Below are 21,442 nucleotides of genomic sequence, written 5' to 3' on the forward strand. Positions count from 1 at the left end.
GCGTGGATACAGGATGCAAGTAATTTACTTTCCTTTTCATATACCTCTTGAGTGAAAACAATAGTTTAGGGGAAAAAATATCAGTTTTTATAGCAATACTGCATTTGTTATTGTGTGTGCCAGTTATTATTATAAATAAATAGTGTATGTCTATACTAGCCACTCACTAGTTGTTGTTTTTTAAATTTATTTAAAAAGATCAAAAAAATTACCACTAGATTTTGACTTGAATTGTAGGCAAAACACTTGTTGGCTTGTAAAAGCTCTGTCTCCGCAGCAATGAGGGCAATGAAACAATGTTTAGGACAAAATTTAGTTTTTGAGGTCTGCCTGAATTATATTTTTTCTGCTTTGATTTATTGGACTCTTCTTAGCGCTTCATTATAAACATGTATTTCTTTGGTGCTCGGTCAGTAGAGCATGCAACTTTTAGTGTCAGGGTTGTGATTTGAACCCCACATTGGGCATGGAGCCTACTAATTAAAAAAATGTATTCCTCCACTTCAGCATTGGGTAAACAAAGATGAGTAAGGCTCTCTCCCTCTGGTGCCCAGTGGGAGTCAGGGAGGGTGTTGGTCAGTGTCAATAATAAACAGTAAACACACAAAAGATTTAAACACATATTTTTTAAAGTTTATTTATCTACTCTGAGAGAGAGAGAGTGAGTGAGTGAGCAAGGGGCATAAAGAGAGAGAGAATCCCAAGCAGGCTCTGTGCTGTCTGCACAGAGCCTGAGACAGGACTTGATCCCACGAATCATGAGAACATGACCTGAGCCAAAACCAAGAGCCAGCCAGTTAACCAATGAGCCACTCAGGCACCCCAAACATATTTTTGTTTTAATTGAGGTAAAATTTGCATACAATGAAATGCACAGGCTGTAAGTATACAGTTCAACAAGGTTTAGTAATAAGTACAACCATGTAACTAACACACAACAATCAAGGTATAAAATATTTCTATCAACCAAGAAGTTGGAGCCATATTGTAGGCACAAGGTGGAAGTATGTTACATGTTTTATGACTCTATTTAAATGGAATAATTTTTTCACTGAGGTTTCCAGTTATTTCCTGCTAGTATAAAAATACTGTATCTCACAATCTTGAGAAATTTACTTATTAGTTGAGAAATTTCTTTTGTTTTGTTTTTAGGTTCCTTAGGGAATATTGATTTGAAGTAGTAGGAGCAGATACCCTTGTCTTATTTCTGTTTTTTTGAGAAAATGTTCAAAATTTCACCATAAATATATACTAGCTGTAAGGATATTTTAGATATGCCTTATCCTATCAAGAAATTTCCCTTCTATTCCCAGTTTTCTATTTTTATCATGGATGGATAGCGATTTTTATCCAATGGTTTTCCTACATCTGTTGAGATAATTATTTCCTCCTTTACTCAGTCAATGTGATAAATCAGTACATTTTTGAATCTTAAATCCACCTGACCACCTGGGATAAACACTATGTAGTTATATAATGTACTATTCTTTTTTATATATTGCTAAATCTGATTGATAATATTTAGTATTTTTTTTTTTTTTTTTTTTTTTTTTTTTTTTTTTTTTTTTTTTTTTTTGCTATTGCTGTTTACATTCAGAAGAGACTTAGTCTGTAATTTTCTTTGTAAGGACTTTCTCAGGTTTTGGTATCAAAATTTCCTAGTTTGATATCCTTTTCAGAAAAGAGAGTGTCTAAAATTTCCTTAGGTTCAGTATTATTTCACTCTTAAACATTTAATAGTATTAGCCAGAATAATTATTTTGTGTTTTCTTTCTGATGAGGTTCTTAATTATGAATTCTTTCTCTTTCTCTTTCTCTTTCTCTTTCTCTTTCTTTTCTTTTCTTTTCTTTTCTTTTCTTTTCTTTTCTTTTCTTTCTTTCACTTAGATTTTTATTTCTTATGAGTCAGTTTGGTAATTTCTGTTTCTCGAGTAATTGGTCCATTCTCTGTATTGTCAAATTTAATTACAAACAGTTGTTTAAAACTGTTATTTATTTTACTTTTAATGTCTGTAAGATGTATAGAGATAATGTTTATTTTATTTCTAATTGTGATAATTTTTTTAATCTTTTTTTAAAAAAATCTCATTAGTCTTGCTTGAGAGTTTTCATTTTATTAATATTTTAAAAGAACCATCTTTATCCATGACTTTTTCTATTTCTGTTTTTAAGATAAAATGAATTATGTTCTTATTTTTATTATCTTCTTTTTTTCATCTTACTTTGGGTTTCACTTCCTTTTCATTTTTAGCTTCTTTTAAATTTTTTTTTTTTTTCCAACGTTTATTTATTTTTGGGACAGAGAGAGACACAGCATGAACGGGGGAGGGGCAGAGAGAGAGGGAGACACAGAATCGGAAACAGGCTCCAGGCTCTGAGCCATCAGCCCAGAGCCCGACGCGGGGCTCGAACTCACGGACCGCGAGATCGTGACCTGGCTGAAGTCGGATGCTTAACCGACTGCGCCACCCAGGCGCCCCTCATTTTTAGCTTCTTAAGACAACTGATTTTAAACCATCCTTTTCTTTTCTAAAATAAGTATTTAAAAATATAAAATTCCCTCAATTGCTACTTTGGCTGCATTCTACAAGTTCTGTTATGCTGTATTTCTGTTATAACATGAGTTAAAGTTAGTAAAAAATATTTCCTTATATGTCTTGCAATTAACTTATTACACAATTATTATTGTGAAGTGTCTTGTTTAATTTCCAAATATTTGGGAACTTTTCTAAGTGTGCTATTGTAACTGAATTATATAATAATTATGTTCTGGTCAGAAGTTGTATTATGAAATATTCCAATCATTTAATAATTTGAGATTTATTTTAATGTCCCAATATGTAATCTATCTTAGTTTTTTTAAATGTATTTTTATTTTTGAGAGACAGAGAGAGAGCACAAGCAGGGGAGGGCAGAGAGAGGGAGACAGAGGATCTGAAGCAGGCTCTGTGCTGATTGCAGAGAGCTAGATGTGGGGCTCGAACTCACAAATATGAGATCAAGACCTGGGCAAAGTTGGTTGTTTAACCAACTGAGCCACCCAGGCACCCCTGTAGTCTATCTTAGTGAGGATTCCAGGTGTAATTGAAAAACAATTTACATCTGTCAGATGTCATGTTCTATAAAGTCTAATAATGTCAGTTTGATTAACAGTGTTCTTCAAATGTATATTGTTATTATTTTCCTATTGTTTTTATTGGTTACTGAGAGATTAAAATTACCTGGAGGTCAGTGCTCACCTTACACCAATTAAATCAGAATCACTGGAAATGCACCCTCGACCTCAAGTAATTATAATGTGTCAGCAGGGTTGAAAACTACCAATTTAGAAAAAAATGAAATTCTTATTGATGCTATATTTGTTGACAAAAATACCTTTTATAATTATGTTGCTTAAATGTGTACAAAATAGATATTTAAACTTTGATTATAGCTTACTTATAGTATAGAACTGTAAAAGTAAGATAAATATAAGAATTACATAAAAGGCACAAAACCAATATTCAAATTAACAAAATTAATTTAATGTCTTATGGATTGTGTTTTGCTAAAACAACATTGCCAGTGTTGGCTTTAATAGTGGAAAGATGTGGCTTCAGATTTTGTTCTATATTTAATTTCCTTTTACATTTTGAATTCAATAATACTTATGCAGAGATCTTTCCTATAACTATGCTGTACTAAATTGTATTGATAACAGCATTATTATCTGGTTAAAAAATGATCATTTTCTGTCCTTAACCAAAATTTTGCCAGCAAGCAATTCTGAAGGCTAATATTAATGAATGGTAAGTCCAAATCTTAATATTTGATATTTTTTCTATATTATGACAGATTTTTACTTTTATTCATTTGTAGAAAAATAAAAGTATTCTTAATAAAAAGCAAAAACACCATATATATTGAAAGAACTGTTCCCCATTTGTGGTGGATTCAGCTCTCTGCTACCCATTGATCCTTCCCTTTGCCATTAAATGCCTGATCATTGTAGAACCTGCCTAAAATTTCCAGAATACTGTCCAAAAAAGAAATTTTGAGGCTGTTGCTTGGAGGTGAGATGACACTCATATCTGTGTTCATTGGCCCCTGCCACTGCAAAGTGTCATTGTTGAGTCACATTTATAGTTTCTGAAAAACTGGGAGTCTCTTGCTCCAAATGGTCCCTAGTCACACAACCATTGTTTTGTCAGGCAAAGGACAATGCTAACTAGCAAAGATGGTGACCTTATTGGACATCAGGCAATAAAGATGTCCAAGCTTACCTGCCAATAGCAAATCCTGTGCTACTGTGATTATGTTAGTGTGTGTACCAAGGATTTGATAAGGTCTTACAGTTACTACGTACATCACTTAATAACTCTGTTAAGTTGTTTGGTCTAGTTGAAGATCAAATTATGATTACACTGTTATTAAAATCTGTCTCAATGCAATTGTTTATGGAATAGGAACAAGACTCCTTCTTGCTTAGTTATTTCTGTATGTGCTACCAGTAAAACTTTGGCAAGAGTAAAACAATGATAAGAGCAAAGTAATGCCTCAACTCTATCAGTTCAACCAGAGAAGCAGAAAGACTAGTTTACAACATAATGGGATTTATTGCAGAGGATTAGCTGACATAATTGTAAGAGCTGGTTGAATCGCCTCCAGAAGACTATTGTCTTTGCTTCTGAAACTAGAGCTTGAAGTCCACCTGACAGACATGCAGAAAGAAAAGACGGAATCAAAGTGGGAGCTGTCAAGGGTAAACTGAACCTACATCAGGAGCTAAAATCCCAAAAGGAAGGACCAATATCTTCATCAGTTCTCATTGTCTCTGACTTTGGAGCTATGGGTATTCTTCAGAAGCCTGGACCTTTCATCACAGAGCTAAGCATACACATGCATGCCAGGAGTTGGGAAGTAAATGTATCTTAAAAACTGATGCAGACCTTAGAATCTTGGGTCTGAATTAGATCATAAGGTGGTCATAAAATGATCCTGAATACAGAATTATAATTTTTTATATTGCCAATGAAATAAAAACAAAGCAATTAAAACTACTGTGGTTTCCGTCGGAATTGTCATAGCAATCACAGAACCCAGTTTGAAAAGCAATTGCTTCACATTGGTGATACTAAATTAATTTAGACAATAAACCCCATAAACAATTTCAGGGTTCTGATCTGTGCTGGAAAAAAATGATAAGATCTGGAGCTGCAACATTAAATCAGAGGCTCTGTTCACAAGGAGCACCCATAATCCAAGATCAATAATCACGTGTTAACACAAAGTTCTATGGTCAGAGAACAACATAGGATCCAGAGTTTTGGAGAAGATTTATATTTATTTTCTGGGGCTTTGCTGAAACAAACTGGACTGTCTATCCATCTCCCTTTACTCAATTACCACTACAGCCTAACTAGAGAGCTATTTGAATGGATATCCACTCACGGTTGTTTGTGTGATGAATATCCACTCTGAGATTCTCCCTGTTTCATCAGCTGTTGTCAGGGGCTATTTGTGTACCCACTTGCTTAAAACTGAAAAATGGGAACTGGCGTTCTAACAGCTTCTGGTAGGTTTTACATAGAGAATAGTTAAATGTAAAATTCCCCTTTAGGTTTTGTACAGCATGGTTTTGTCTCCATTTGGCATCAATGATGTCTGACTCTTGGACTATTTCTCCAGGAGTCATTAAGTTCCAGTGGACTTGCTGAGGTAGATTTTAATGTGGCAAACTATTTACATTGTCTTCAGTAGAAACTTGCCAATTGGCCACATTCATGTTAGAAGGACTGTTTCTTTCTTTTTTTTTAAATTTCTTTTCTTGCATTATTAAAATGAATCCCATCAGGTTATGGTGGTATAATTCATTTTGTATGTTGCTTTATATGGTGTAGTATTTTTTAAGAGGATTTTGCATCAAAGCATTTGAGTTAAATTAGTCTTTAATTTGCTTCTCTTGTGATTTCTTTGATTTTCATGTGAGGATAATACTGACTTCATAAAATTAATTGGAAAGTGTTTACTCTTCTATTTTTTGATAGAGAATGTTGATAACTGGTATTAATTCTTTTCTAAAAGAAAGGAATTTACCAGTTGAAGCCTTCTGATCCTGATCTTTTCTTTGTGGGAGGTTTTTAATTAATAATATAGTCATTATAGGTCTATTTTAATAGTTTGTATATTTCAAGATTTTTGTTTATTTCATCTAGGTTATCTAATTTGTTGGCATCCAGTTTTTCATAGTATTCTCTTATAATTCTTTTTTATCTCTGTAAAGTAAGCAGTAATGCCCCCCCCTTTTTTTCTGATTCTAGTAATTTGAGTTTTATCTCTATTAATGAGCCTAGCTACAGTTTTGTCAGTTTTGATGATCTTTTCAAATAACTGGCTTTGGGTTTTGTTGGTGCTCTCTGTTATGATTATATCCTTTAATTTTTGCTCTAATCATTATTTCCTGTATTAAACTTCTTCAGGTTTAGTTTCCTTTTTTCTCTGAGTTTCTTAAGGTTACAGGATAGATTATTGATGTCATATTTTACTTCATCTTTGTAAGTTTATTTATTTTGAGAGAGTGAGAGCAAGTGGGGAGGGGCAGAGAGAAAGAGAGAGAGAGACAGGGAGAGAGAGAATCCCAAGCAAGCTCCGTATCATCAGCTCAGAGCCCAACATTGGACTTGATCGCACAAACCATGAGATCATGGCCTGTGCTAAGACCAAGAGTCAGAAACCTAACTGACTGAGCCACTCAGGTGCCCCAGACTTCATCTCATTTCAATACAGGTGCTTACAGCTATATATTTTCTTGTGGGCACTGCTTCAGCTGAATCTTCTATGTTTGGATATATTGTTTTTTACTTTTCCATTTCTGTCAAAGTACTTTATTTTCCAACTTTACTGAGGTATAATTGAACAACAGAATTGTAAGATATTTAAAGAATAATTTGCAATGATCTGTTATATGTATATTGTGAAAAGATTCCTCCTATAAAATTAACACATCTATCACCTCACATACTTGTCTTTGTGTGTGTGTGTGTGTGTGTGTGTGTGTGTGTAAGAGAGAGAGAGAGAGAGAGAACATTTCAGTTCTACTCTCTTAACAAGTGTCAATTATACACTACAGTCTTATTTACTATAGTCACCATGTTCTATATTCGATATTCAAATCTTACTCATTTTAGAGCTGACACTTTGCATCCTTTTGTAAAACTCTCCCTATTTATTACACTTCCTAGCACCTAACAGCCACTTTTCTCTCCTTGTTTCTATGTGTTCGGCTTTTCTTTAAGTTCCAAATATAAGTGATTCCATTTAGTATTTGTCTTTCTGAGCATAATGCCCTCACAGCTCATCCATGTTGTAATATATCTCCCATCTTCTTTATCCATTCATCCATTGATGGGCACTTAGGTTATTCTATATCTTGGGTACTGTAAATAATGCTGCAATGAACAAGGGAGGGCAAATATCTCTGTGATATCCTGCTTTCAATCCCTTTGGATACATACCTAGAAGTGAGGTTGCTGGATCATATGGTATTTCTATTTTTAATTTTTTTAAGAGCTTCCATACTGTTTTCCATATTCCATTTCCATACTTCCAATTCACATTCCCTTCAACAGTGCACAAGGGTTATTTCTTCTCCATGTCCTTGCCAGTGCTTATTATCAGTTGTCTTTTTTTTTAAGATTATTTATTTATTTTGAGAGAGAGAGAACACACATGAGGGGATGAGGGAAACAGAAAGAGGGAGAGAGAGAATCCCAAGTAGTCCCCATGCTCAATGCAGAGCCTGATGAGAGGCTCGATCTCAGATCTCATGACTGTGAGATCACAACCTGAGCCAGTATCAATATTCGGACACTAAATTGACTAAGCCACCCAGGCATCCCTGTTGTATTTTTGAAATAGCAATTTTAGGGTGCAAGGTAGTATAACACTGTGGTTTTGATTTGCATTTCTCTGATATTAGTGACCTTGGGTATATTTTCATGTACTTTGTGGCCTTTGGGTGTCTTCTTTGGTAAAATGGGTGTTCAGGTCCTCTGGCCATTTTTAATTAAGTTTTGTGTTGTTGTTGTTCTTCTTCTTCTTTGTTTTGTTTGGTTGTTTTTGCTCTTCAACTGTATAAATTTCTTGTGTAGCAGTAGATTAAGTATGCTCATGGGGAGAGGTGAACTCATGGGCTTCTATGTTGCCACTTGGACTGGAACCACTCTACCAAAGTTTCTTCTAAATTTCCTTGTGGCTTATTCTTTGACCCATCAGTTGTTGGAACATCTGTAGTGAAATTTCCATATATTTACTGAATTTCCCAAGTTGGCTTCTGTTATTGATTTTTAGTTTCATTTCATGACTTTAGAGAACATGATTTTGTATGATTTAAAACCTTTTAAATTTATTCAAACATGTTTTATGGCCTATGTAGAGAATGTTCCAGTGTACTTAAGAAGAATGCATATTCTGCTGCTATTGGGTGGACTGTTCTGTAGATATCTGTGAAGGTTGCTTGCTTTAAAGCATTTTTCAAGTCTTCTATTTTTTTGCTTTTATTTTCTGTGTAGTTGTTGTAGCTGTTACTGAAGGTAATATATTGAAGTTCCAAGTATTATTATGAAATTTCTTTCTTTTCCCTTCAATTCTGTCAGTTTTTACTTCTTATATTTTAGGATTCTTTTCTTTCATGCATATATGTTTATAATCAACTTTTATCATAAAAAAGTCTTTAGCAACATTATTTATCTTTTAATCTCTATTAGGTTTTCTATTGTTACTGTAAAAAATGACCTCAAATTTAATTGCATAAATCTCAAAGTTATTATATTTCAATTCTGGAAATCAGAAGTGCATTATGAGTCTTATAGGATAAATTTATGCCATCAACTGAGCCAAAGTCATTTTGGAGGTTTTAGGAGAGAATACTTTTTTCTGACTTTTTTAATTTCTAGAGGCCATTTGCTTTCCTTGGCCTATGATCCCTTCCTCCATTTTGGATGCATATCATTCCAGTCAATTACTTCTTACATCATATTTCTTCTTTCTGACTTCGATTCTCATTCCTCAAGATCCATAACACAATCACACCTGCAAAGTCTCTGTTGACACATATTGTAACATATTTATGACTTCCATGGATTAATATGTGCACTTGGGTGATGGCCATCATCCTACCTACCATAAAATGTATCTTGTCTGATATTAATATAGTCAATCTATTTGTCACTATTTACATGTATCACTTTTTCCATGATTTTATTTTCAACCTATTTGTATTGTTGAATTAACGTATGTCTCTTGTAGACAGCGTATAGTTGGATAATTTTTTAAGTTCTTTTGCCATTTTCTGCCTTTTAATAATGTTTCATTAATTTACCAGATCAATCTAATTATTGATAATGTAAGATTTATATCTACTTTTTCCTGTTTCTTTTCTGTATATCTTATGTCTTTTTTCTCCTAATTCTTCCATTATTGTCTTTTATGAGTTCAGTAAATATTTTATAGAGTAGCCTTTTACACTCTTGTCATTTCTTTTAATAGGTATTTTTTAGTTATTTTCTTGGTAACTTCCCTGGAGGTTACCATTCATGTTTTAATATATAACTGTCTAGTTCATACTAACATCAACCTAATTTTTAGTATATAATAGCTCTGGCACTTGTTTAGCTTCATTCAATCTTCTCTCTGTAGTGTTATTGTATGTATCACATCTTATACATCGTGCACCCATCAACAAAGATTTATGATCATTGCTTTATAAAGTTTTTTTAAAAATATGATAAGACAGGGGAGCCTGTGTGGCTCAGTTGGTTAAGCTTCTGACTTCAGCCTAGGTCATGATCTCGCGGTCTGTGAGTTCAAACCTCATATCAGGCTCTGTGCTGACAGCTCAGAGCCTGGAGCCTGCTCCAGATTCTGTGTCTCCCTCTCTCTCTGCTCCTCCTCTGATCAATAAACATAAAAAAAAAAAAAAAAAAAAAAAAAAAAGATGACAAGACAAAAAGTTACATACAAAAATATATTTATACTATGTTTTATATTACCTATATATTTTAATTCTTTTCATTCTTCAGGTGGATTTGAGTTACAATCTAGTGATCTTTTGTTTCAACCTGAAGAGCTCCCTTTAGTATTCCTTGCAGGGCAAGTCTGCTGGCAATAAATTCTCCCTGTTCTTGTTTATTTAGGGATGTCTTAATTTCTCCTTAATTTCTGAAGGATAGTTTTATAAGCTATAAAATTACTGGTTGACAACCTTTCTTTTAGCACTTTGAATATGCCACCCAACTGTACCGTGGTCTCTATTGTTTCTAATGAAAAACTTCATGAGGATCCCTTCTATATGATGAGTCTTATTTCTTGATGCTATCAAGAATATCCTTGTCTTTGAGTTTTACCACTTTAGTTATGATGTCTAGGTGTGAGTCTCTTTGAATTGATCCAACATGCACTTAACTGAGATTTGGGGCTGTAAAGATTAATATTTCAAAATCAAATTTGGAAAATTTTTGGTATTATTTATTCAAATATCTTTGTGCCTCCTTCTTTAACTTTTCTTCTGTGACCCCCATTATACATGTGTCTTTATTTTAGATGGTGTGCCATTGATCTCTGCAGCTCTGCCATTTTTCTTCATTCTTTTCTTCTTTCTGTTTCTCAGACTAGATAATTGATCTGTCTTCTAGTTCACTGATTCTCCCTCCTTGCTCAAGTCTCATGTCAAACTCTAGTGAAATTTTCATTTCAGTTATTATAAATTGACAGCAGTGTATAATAAAGAATATTATTCTTTTTATAATTTTTAGAAAATTATAAAATTTTATAAAAATTATAATTTTTATAATTTTAAAAAATTTTAAATATTTATATTTGAGAGAGAGAAAGTGAGAGAGAGAAGTGCAAGTGGGGGCAGGGCAGAAAGAGGGAAACAGAATCTGAAGCAGGCTCCAGGTTCCAAACTGTCAGCAAAGAGCCCAACATGGGGCTCAAACTCACAAGCCATGAGATCATGAACTGAGCCGAAGTCGGATGCTTAATCGACTGAGCTGCCCAGGCGCCCCTTTATTTTGTAATTTTGCTTTCTCTTTGTTGATATTCTTCATTGTGAGAAATATAGTTTTAATACTTTCTTTTAGTTCTTTATATGTGGATTTTAGTCCCTTAAGCATATTTATAATAGATGATTTATTATTTATTTATTTATTTTCTACTAAATCCGGTGTCTGGGCTTCTTCAGGGATAGTTTCCATTGACTATTAAACTTTTCTGTCTATGAGCCAACATTTCCTGTTTCTTTGCATGTCTTGTATTTTTGTTGTTGAAAACTGAATATTTCAAATCATATTATTTGGCACTTCTGGAGATCAGATTACTTTCCCTGCCAGGGCTTGTTTTTGCTGCATTTTGTTGTTTTATTGTTATTTGTTTGTTTAATAACTTCTCTGAAAAAATTCTGTATAAAGTCTGTGTTGTTTGTTGTGTGTGTTCACAGAAGTCTCTGCTTTATTAGATTCGTGGTCAGCTAATAATTATATAAATATTATAAAATGGATTGAACCAATGGTCTTCAAAGTATTTTCCAAAGAACTCCATGTGCATATTGAGGCAGGAAGTCAACACTCAGCCTGACATTTGAGAACTCTGATTTAACCTCCATTTCATGGTTGTACAGAGCCTCAAAGTTAGTGCAAGGTCAGATCTTAGGGCTTTCTCAGTCTTCTTTTCTTAGTATGTGCACAGCCCAGAGCATGCAAATAACCATATTGGATAGTGCTGGCCCAGTGCGTGTGTGAAACATTGTGATATGTGGTTTGAACATCAAGACATAACAGTGAGATTAGTTTTAATTTTTACGAGGTGTCTCATCTGGAGTAAGTTAACCTCCCATTATTAGGGAATTTCTGTAATTCCAGAAATATGCCAGAGACTTTCAAAGACACTCTAGATATCTTCTTCTCCAGATACATTTTTTAAGTTTTTTAAAACAATTATTATATAGTTTTCGCCAACTGTTGTCCACTGCCTCAGGCAGCTGCAAAGTCAAAAATTTCTTCTCATTGTTTTTTGACAAATGCTCTGGGGAAGCTTTTGCAGCACTGGGTGTGCTCTGAGCCATGTCAAGTAAAGACAGTCTTGCAAGTAGGATCTTCCAATGACTATCAGACAGGTTAAAGTAATGACATTTCTCTGGGAATGACAGTTCTCTGGTTTGAAGGAGGTTCAACACTATCTGACTCTTCGTGTTCCTGTTACTAGTTTACAGTGTAATTTCAGCCTACAGTTTTCCAAGGTTACTATGGAGCTGGAGTGGTATCGATGAAAATGAGACTAATGAAAGTACCATGAAGTTTACTGTTATTATTGAATTGAGCTGTTTTCTCTAATAAATTGCTTTGTGGAAACTCTGGTTAATTTCCAGAGTCTTGAAAAAACTTGGTTCTCACAATTTTTGCTAGTTTTCTAACTTCTTTTATGGAAACAAAAATTCAGAGGTCTTTATTCCATCATTTGTGCTAAGTCTAGGGATTGCATTTTGAAAAATGAAAAAAGAGTTGAAGAGAAACAGTGATGCTAGACTGAGGAAAAAATCTGAGTTAAAGAAAATTCTTTCTAAGAAAACTATTGTTTAGGCCTTTGTTGTCTATACAGTAGCCACCAGCCACATATATCTGTTTAAATTCAAATTACTAAAATTAAATGAAATTTAATATTCAATTTCTCATTCACAGTAGCAAAATTTGAAGAGTTCAATAGTCACATGGAGCTAGTGACTAACATTTTAAACAGTACAAATTTATAATATTTCCATAATTGATAAGTGTTCTACTGGAAAGTGCTGGTCTAGTGTGTCTATAAAGAATCGTGATATGATTTGAACATCAGATTATGAGATTGAGATTGGCTTTAATATTTATTAGTTGTCTCATCTGAAACAAGTGACTTAATTTCTAAGTACGAGGGATCTTGAAGCAGTAGGGAATGCAATTATTGAATCAAGAGAACACATGTGAAAGCATCTTAACTCAGATTCCAGCATGTGGTAGTATTCAATACATGTTGCTATTCCTCTCCTATGCCCATATATTTTCACTTTTACTTTATCTTGAAATACTTGCCAAATGAACTGTCTTCTTTCCTGATAACATGGAATATTAGTCTCTCTTTCTTCATGTGAGCAGGTACTTTTAGGTAGTGGAAGAAAATATCATGGAGTCAACAACCTTCAGGGACAGAGAGGAGGTTACCTTCATTAGAGGTCTATTTATTTATATGTGGGGGGAAGACTGGATCTCAAAGTGGAAGCCCTCTGTTATTTTTATTCATTATGATTCTAGAAAGAACCATAACATAGGACAAACCAAGCCCTTTGAGGAGCCAGATCCACCTTTGGTTTGGACCACTCTCCATTCTGTGGCACTACCCTCTCTTTATAAGTAAACCTCATCACTCTCAGCTAGTCTCAGCATATGGTCTGTAAACCTGTTTCCACTTACAGAGACATTTTTCTGTAAGTAAATAATATTTTCTCTTTTATAGTTAAGCATGAAGCTTTTATTGAAAATTTCAATTTAAAAAAATTTTTCTAAATTTCTGTTAGGTAACATAAAGTCAAATGTCAGTTTTTGATGTACAGTTTAGTGATTCAACACTTCCATACATCCCCCAGTGCTCATCACAAGTGCATCCTTAATCCCCATCACCTATTTCACCCATCCCCCCACTTACCTCCTCTCTGGTAACCAGCAGTTTGTTCTCTATAGTTAGGCATCTGATTCTTAGTTTGCCTCTCTCTTTTTTCTTCCTCCTATGATCATTTGATTCATTTCTTAAATTTCACATGTGAATGAAATCATATGGTATTTGTCTTTCTTAGTCTGACTTACTTCACTTAGCATAATATTCTCTAATTCCATCCATGTTGTTGCAAATGGCACAATTTTGTTAAATTTTTAAAAAAAAGTTTATTTATTTTGAGGGAGGTGGGTGGAGAGAGGGGGAGAGAGAGCAGGGGACAGAGAATCTCAAGCAGACTCCTTGCTGTCAGCACAGAGCCAGATACAAGGCTTGCACTCACAAACTGTGAGACCACGACATGAGCCAAAATCAAGAGTTGGATCCTTAACTGACTGAGCCACCCAGACACCCCTAGATTTCATTAAATTTAAGAAAATATCACTCTTGGCTTTTTATAACTCTCATTTATTAAGAAACAAGGAATGTATTTACTTCTTTTCTAATAAAAGTATACATTTTCACTGCAACATTTTTTTTTCTTAAAATCCTTAAACTAGAAGACATACAGTGAGACACTAAAAGCCACGGATTCTTTACTGGTGCATCTTAATGGTCACTTCATGTCTGAAGGAAAATGAATATTCCTTATGGGATAACTCCCAGGATTTATGAAGAAAGGACAAGGCTGTCAACAGTGATATAACTTTCCTATTAGGCTAGAATTGCACAGTGAAAGATGGACCTTGGCTTTGCTAGGAACTAAGCTCTCAGAGGAGGTGGTAATAACATGGAACCCTCCCCCAACTATCTTCTGAAAAATAAAAGAAGCTGTGATTATGGTAGCCTCCTGTAAAGCCCAAAGCTATTAAGTCAAATTTCTTTGAAAAAGTTTTGGGTTAGGAGATTCCAAAGAGTAATAAATGCTATACACTTTTCTTGAAGAAAAAAAAAAGTGTATATAAACTTTTTTTAGGGAAACAAAACTACTATTTTCATAAACTTACTACATTGTTATTTTATTACTTAATAAACTATGACTTAAACAACTGTCCAGTATTGCTTCAAGATTTTCAACATTTCAAATGTTTTTCTCGACCATTATCTCTGTTCTTCATAACACTTTGAAAGGGATTAAATTTTCTAATAGCTCTGACTATTTAACAAATATAAAGACCATAGAGCAATAGCCAACTACTTGAGCCTGAGGGGAGAAAAGTCCAGCTTTCCTGCCTTATAGTTAAGGAAAGGTGACTTAGCATCATAATTAAGATTTTAAAAAGGTAGCATCATGATTGGTGCTCATCTAAAGGATCCTGTACGTGTGTTGCATGGAGTTTCATGATTTCAAAGCAAAAGAAGGAGTGATGGGGGAAAGAACAAGAGGCAAACAGGTAAAAAAACAAACAACATAATTCAGGAGATATGAGATGGGGTCCATTGGGTCTGTCACAAGAGGATGGTTGCACTTTGAATCTGTGCTGGTGCACATAAAGCTCACCATCTCATTGTCTTTGCAGAATCCAGGGTGATAAGAAAAAAAATAATGATAAAAGATAATAGAGGAAAGAAGGGTCAGAGAGTGATTTCATTGAGTCTACTTCAGTGAGCATTGAGGCAGCCATTAGGGATTCCCCATTTAATTGTTGGGACTTTGGAGTCAAAGCTTATTGGTCAATATTCTCTCCTTTGTGGTGCCTGGGTTACTTAGTTAAGCAACCGACTCTTAATTTCGGTTCAGATCATGATCTCAAGGTTTGTGAGATCAAGCCTTGCACTGGGCCCTGTGCCATTAGTGCAGAGCCTGCTTAGGATTCTCTCTTTCCCTCTCTCTCTCTCTCTCTCTCTGCCCTCCCCTTGCTTGTTCTCTCTCACTTTCAAAATAAACAAATAAATTAAGAAAGCATATTTTCTACTCTGATCTCTAGAAATAGGCAAAAATACAACCCTGTATGATTATCCATTTACTTAGTTACTTAAAAAAAGGCATTTGATAATAACTCTGTTTTGAAACTTTTAACTTCTGTTTTCACCCAGGTTGTTTGCAGCATTTATGGACCTTTGGGATTCCTGACTTACTGATGGTGGATTTACGGTATAATCCAATGGTTACCCCAGTACAGGATGCAGAAAAAAACTCACCCTAACACAGAACATGTTCTCATTATGGTGGAAGCAACAGGCATAGGCTGCTGAGAACCCATATGAAAAATGCATGATGGGATAGATCTTGCTGGTTAAACTGGGGCAGAAGTCAGACTTCTTTCTGGATTATGCCCCGCTCACTCCTTTGGAAAAAAATATTATATTATGGAGAGAGACACAAGACTCATACTGGGAGATTCTAATGAAACTTTGTAATACGAGGAGTTTTTGGAACTTCTGAAAGCCTTGGTCAAACACGTGTGCCTTTAAGTTGAGTTGCAGACCTCTGTATCCTTGCCCTGGTTTCATTGATATTATAACACCAAAAAAAAAATATTCTGAAATATATGTTATCCAGATTAATTTCTGTGTTCTCTATATCCTTGCTGCTCAACATGTGGTTTCTGAACCGGCATTGTTGTAATGTCTCACACATTTGTTAGAAAGGTAGACTCTCAAACTTTACTGTAGACTTACTGTATCAGAAATTGCATTCTCAAATGATCTCCTAGTGATTGGATACACATTTGGCAAACAATGATCTATATTACCACAGCATTCCAAGGGGCCATAGGTACTCAGTAAGGAGTTGGTTCTGATATCCAGTCATAATGAGGTGGGTGAGAAACTTCATTAGCCAATGAAAAAGAATGGTTAAGTCAGAAGACCCTGAAAGGTTTTTCTTGTCCATCTCTTAAGGCAAATGCAAGCCAGAAGCAAGGAACAGCCTTGGGGAGGAAGAGGGCTTCATATTCCAATGAAGACACATTTGGAGTGATCTTAAATGAGAACCAAATTCATCAGCTTTAATGAAAGTCTGAGAAAGTGATGGAATTTTAAGATTAGTACAAAGTAGGTGAACACTGTTTAAGATTTTCCATCTGGGTCTAGGGAAGAATCTGGGGTAATAGCCATTTATGTGCCACACTGCCTAAGAATTCTTTGCTTTTGTGCATGAACACTGTTTGCAGAAATAAACCATTTTCCTTTTTTTTTTTTTTTTTTTGGTGTGTTTGTTTATATTTCAGATATAATCAGGATACTGAAAAAGGATAGTAGCCACTTTCCTTGGTATTGCTACAGAGATCCCTGGTATTTCTATTTCATAGTATTTTGTATGCTTTTTACTGCTGAGTTAGAATGGCAAGACTCCCCACCTTTTTTTACTTTAAGTTACATGAGGCCAACGGGTTTGTTGGTGGTGTTCACCAGTAGGGCTTTTGGAACCCGATGGAACAAATAGCAACTGCTACTTGTTTATGTGCAGAAGGCAAGTGATTCATATGTAGGATAAAGAGTACTACGGTGGTAGGTGAGCAGAGGCTTGAGGCGGCGCAGAGAGGAGGACCTCACTACCATCTGAAAGACGACCAAGATAAGTGGGGGTGCACCCACCCCAATGGGGTGCTTCAGAAGAAGAATGAAATGCAGTGCTAAAATAGAGATAGTGAAGAGGAGGTGATGAGAAATCAGTAATCAGTAGAAGACCAGAATGAGCTTAAATGCTGGGGCATAAGAGAAAGATAAATGTCTCTCTTGCAGTCACTATTTTGGTGACCAAAAAACAAACAAACAAACAAAAAAACCAAAAAAACAACAAAAACCTTAAACCAAAACACACACACACACACACACACACACACACACACACACACACACACAAACCTGTACAAACTAGCAGCTTAAAACAGACAAAACCAACAGTGGTATGTCCTGCCTAGCTCACCATACCACATATATAATGTGTTTCATTATTTCACGGACACACAAAAAAGTGATGGCCTATCACTGTACTTACTGAATGTGATTTGTGATAGTTTGGGTTATCATGTAATTACATTTTGTTTAAAATATTGAACAAAGTCAATAACAGAGTTATAAGGAAAAATCCTTATCAGGATGAACAAATTACCTGGCAAGTGAATTAATTAACACCAATTTCAAGCAATGAAATACATTATTAATTACTCTCTATCACTACAGATTTCTTGCGGAATGGGTAAGTTTATTTATCACCATTAACAGTTTTAATTACTGAAACATCAACAATTAATAAATTTTGAAAGTGTTCAGTGTTAGATACTACTGTTTTATCATATTTAAAATTCTTGTCTGTACAATGTTCTTTAAACTCAGGCTAGCACAGGTAAATCCCCAATCTGGGCACTGTTTTCCCCATTTGTAAAGTTTGCCATTGAACAAGGAAATTTCTGAAATGCCTTCCCACTCTCAGATGTTATGTTACTAATTATGAAAAAAGATATAGATTTTTAATGCCTTTTACACAATATATAGGACTTAAAGTTTATAAATGTCTTTTTTTTTCAATATATGAAATTTATTGTCAAATTGGTTTCCATACAACACCCAGTGCTCATCCAAGTTTATAAATGTCTTTGAGATACATTGTCTTATTTGATTTTCAAGTCAACATTTTGTCTAGGATGCTGGGTTGAGGGAATTTTTTTTTCTTTTCTAGTACATTTCATTTTTGAAAAAAGGACACACACAAGCATATATAGTATTAGTAATTCCTAGAAAACTAGAACACATTTATGCTCATCATTTTCTTTCTTTCTTTCTTTCTTTCTTTCTTTCTTTCTTTCTTTCTTTCTTTCTTTCTTTCCTTCTTTCTTTCTCTCTTTCCTTCCTTCCTTCCTTCCTTCCTTCCTTCCTTCCTTCCTTCTTTCTTTGAGAAAGAGAGAAAGAGTGAGAGGGAGCATGAGTGGGGGAGGGGCAGAGAGAGAAGGGGTCAGAGCATCTGAAGTGGGCTTTGCACTAACAGCAGTGATCCTGATGTGGGACTTGAACTCACGAACCATGAGATCCTGACCTGAGCTGAAGTGGGCCACTCAACTGACTGAGACACCCAGGTTCCCCTGCTCATCATTTTCTAATTATAATTTTAGGTAATAATTTTATTGACCTGGATATAGATTGTTAGAGAAACCATTGCTTTGTGATTTCAAACCCTTTGGCCACCTTAAAGCATGGCTGCTAGGAAGAGTCACAAGGCTAAAAACATCGCTGTAAAATGTGTGTCCATTTCTGCAAGTTTTCAAACCTTTAATGCCCAAAGTTCTGACTCTAATGCTCTTCCTTGGAGGAACAGACTTTCCAAAGGCATCAGAGAACTCTTTCATGAATTTCAAGGTTCCTGGAAAGCCCATCCACTCCTGATACTTCTCATCTTTTTATGTTACATACAAAGCCCAAGGTTCCAGCCCACTGCTATATTTCTGATTATTGTGCACTCTAAAGTTGCTGCAGTTTTAAGCTTGATATTGCTTTACCTAGCTTAGCATAGGCATCTCATAAATTTAAATTTCCAGCATCCAAAACCCAAGGTTTTGATATGCTCTTACTCCATATAATAGTACATCAATCTATGTTTTAATAATCCTTTTGCATGAAATTAATTAAAATGCAATTGCCATTGCAATTAGATGTTTACTTTTTTGATTTAAAGAGCAATTTCCCTTTATCTTAATATTAGGAAAAACATTAGTAGTTCTAATCATTTGGCATTTATATATTATTGGTTTCTATACAATCAGTTTAGTTTGAAAGGATCTTTAGTAAATAAGAAATAATCCGGCATTAACTAATAAATTATTTTCTGGTGCACGTGAAAATTTTACAAAGAGCTGCAATTATATTCGTGTATGGCAGTGGTAGCTAATTTAAAAGAAAAAAAATTTAAGCTATCAACTTTGCCTCCACAAACATATGGCCTTCTCATTAAATTCTTCTTTTATTGTACCCCATGTAAGTGATTATTGACTTTTTAGTGATCTCACTGTTCCATCACTAAATTGCTTATGTTCCAAATGCTTATGTTCTATCACTCTTCTATTACTAAATGTCATTATCTGACATGCATATCTTTGCTTTTAGTATTATTTTATAAAATTCTCCCCAAGTGGACTATAAGCCCCAAGAGAACACGAACTGTATTGTATATAGAATTTCATCATTGTCACTGGCCCTAAATAAAACACAGCACAGAGAGTATGCCCTTAGTCAATATTTGTTAACCATGACCATCATTTCTGCATTTCTGCAACATCTACATATGAATTTCAAGGCAACAACACAGCCTTTTAAGGGAAAGACTGTAAGACACAGAGCCAGAAAGTTATATTTGTTTTTTTTTCTTAACATTTTAATAGAGTATAACATGCATACAGTAAAGTACACCATCCTGTGTTCAGCTCAGTGCATTCTCACAAAGTGAACATACTCTGGGTTGAAAAATAGAATATTACTTGTCACTCAGAAGCCTGCCATGGGCCCTCCAGTCACTAACCTGTCCCCCCCAAATGTAACCACTATGCTATCCTCTGTCAACATTGAGTAGTTTTACTCTGAACTTCCTATAAATTGGATCTTATAATACAGATGATTTACAATTTTTTTCATATAGCATTATGTTTATGGGGTTTATTTATGTTTTTGCATGCTGTTGCACTTAGCAAAAGTGGCTTACTTACCATTAGTAGACCACAATTTGTTTATCTAATCTATAGTTAATAGAAAGATTGTTTCTAGTCTGTGTGTGTGTGTGTGTGTGTGTGTGTGTGTGTGTGTGTGTGTGTCTACAAGTTGGGGAGGGGCAGAGAGAGAGAGAGAGAGAATCCCAAGCAGGCTCCAGGTTGTCAGCTGTGGAGCTCTATGAGGGGCTCAAACTCACCAACTGTGAGATCATGACCTGAGCTGCAGTCAAGAGTCAGACGCTTAACCAATTGAGCCACCAAGCACCCCTGTTGGGAATTACTTTACAACTCAATTTATGACCAATTTTGGTGAATATTCTAAGAACAAATATAAATTCTGATGTCTGTGTGCACTGTTTTCCGTCAGTTTTTAATCACTTATACATATTAATACCTATAGTATTATACATATTTTAATTTGTTAATGTAAATGTACTATGATATATATATGTATATATATGCATTTTATTAAGTTTAGAAAAAAAAAAGACCAGTACATCCTCAAATATTTTTTTTCTTTTTCAGATATTCCAATTTTACATACACACACTTACTTTTCCTGTTTTTATATTTGCAGTTCTTTTCCTTTAGAATTTTAGTAAATATATTCCAATTACCTGGTTTCCATCATTCCTTCTGGAAAGTCTCATTTTAGCTGTGTTATTTTTCCTTTCAGTGTGATAGGTCTTTTTTCCTCTGGTTTCTTTTAAAACCTTTTTCACATGTTCTGTTAGTGTTCTGATGTGCTTAATTTTATTGTCTTTAGATGCCTCTGCTTAGAGTTTGTATCATGTTTTGAATTTGTGAGACAATTTTTTTTTTCAATTTAAAAAAATGTTAATTTTTTAATTAAAAGTTTTTAAAGTGTATTTATTTTTGGGGTGGCTGGGTGGCTCAGTTGGTTGAGCATCCAACTTCGGCTCAGGTCATGATTTCACAGTTTGTGAGTTTGAGCCCTGCGTCGGGCTCTGTGATGACAGCTTGGAGCCTGGAGCCTGCTTTTGATTCTGTGTCTCCCCCTCTCTCTGCCCTTCCCATGCTCATGCTCTGTCTCTCTCTGTCTCTCAATAATAAATAAGTGTTAA

General features: G+C 34.7%; 1 long non-coding RNA gene across 2 annotated transcripts in view; it reads left to right on the top strand.

Annotated features, from left to right (window-relative positions):
* The window catches only part of LOC147578396 (uncharacterized), a 100,637-nt gene that overhangs the window by 5,127 nt on the left and 74,068 nt on the right, over positions 1-21,442 (top strand). Inside the window, exon 2 of one of the 2 annotated variants that reach the window (XR_015255153.1) lies at positions 15,754-16,853. The exons of the other annotated variant lie outside the window; for it this stretch is intronic. This is a non-coding gene — a long non-coding RNA (uncharacterized LOC147578396). Of the gene's footprint in view, positions 1-15,753; positions 16,854-21,442 lie in introns of those variants that run through there. 2 annotated transcript variants of the gene reach the window in all.

This window comes from Puma concolor, chromosome C1 (assembly GCF_028749965.1).
Source record: "Puma concolor isolate L17-30 chromosome C1, mPumCon1.1.hap2, whole genome shotgun sequence".
Classification (NCBI taxonomy): Eukaryota; Metazoa; Chordata; class Mammalia; order Carnivora; family Felidae; genus Puma; species Puma concolor.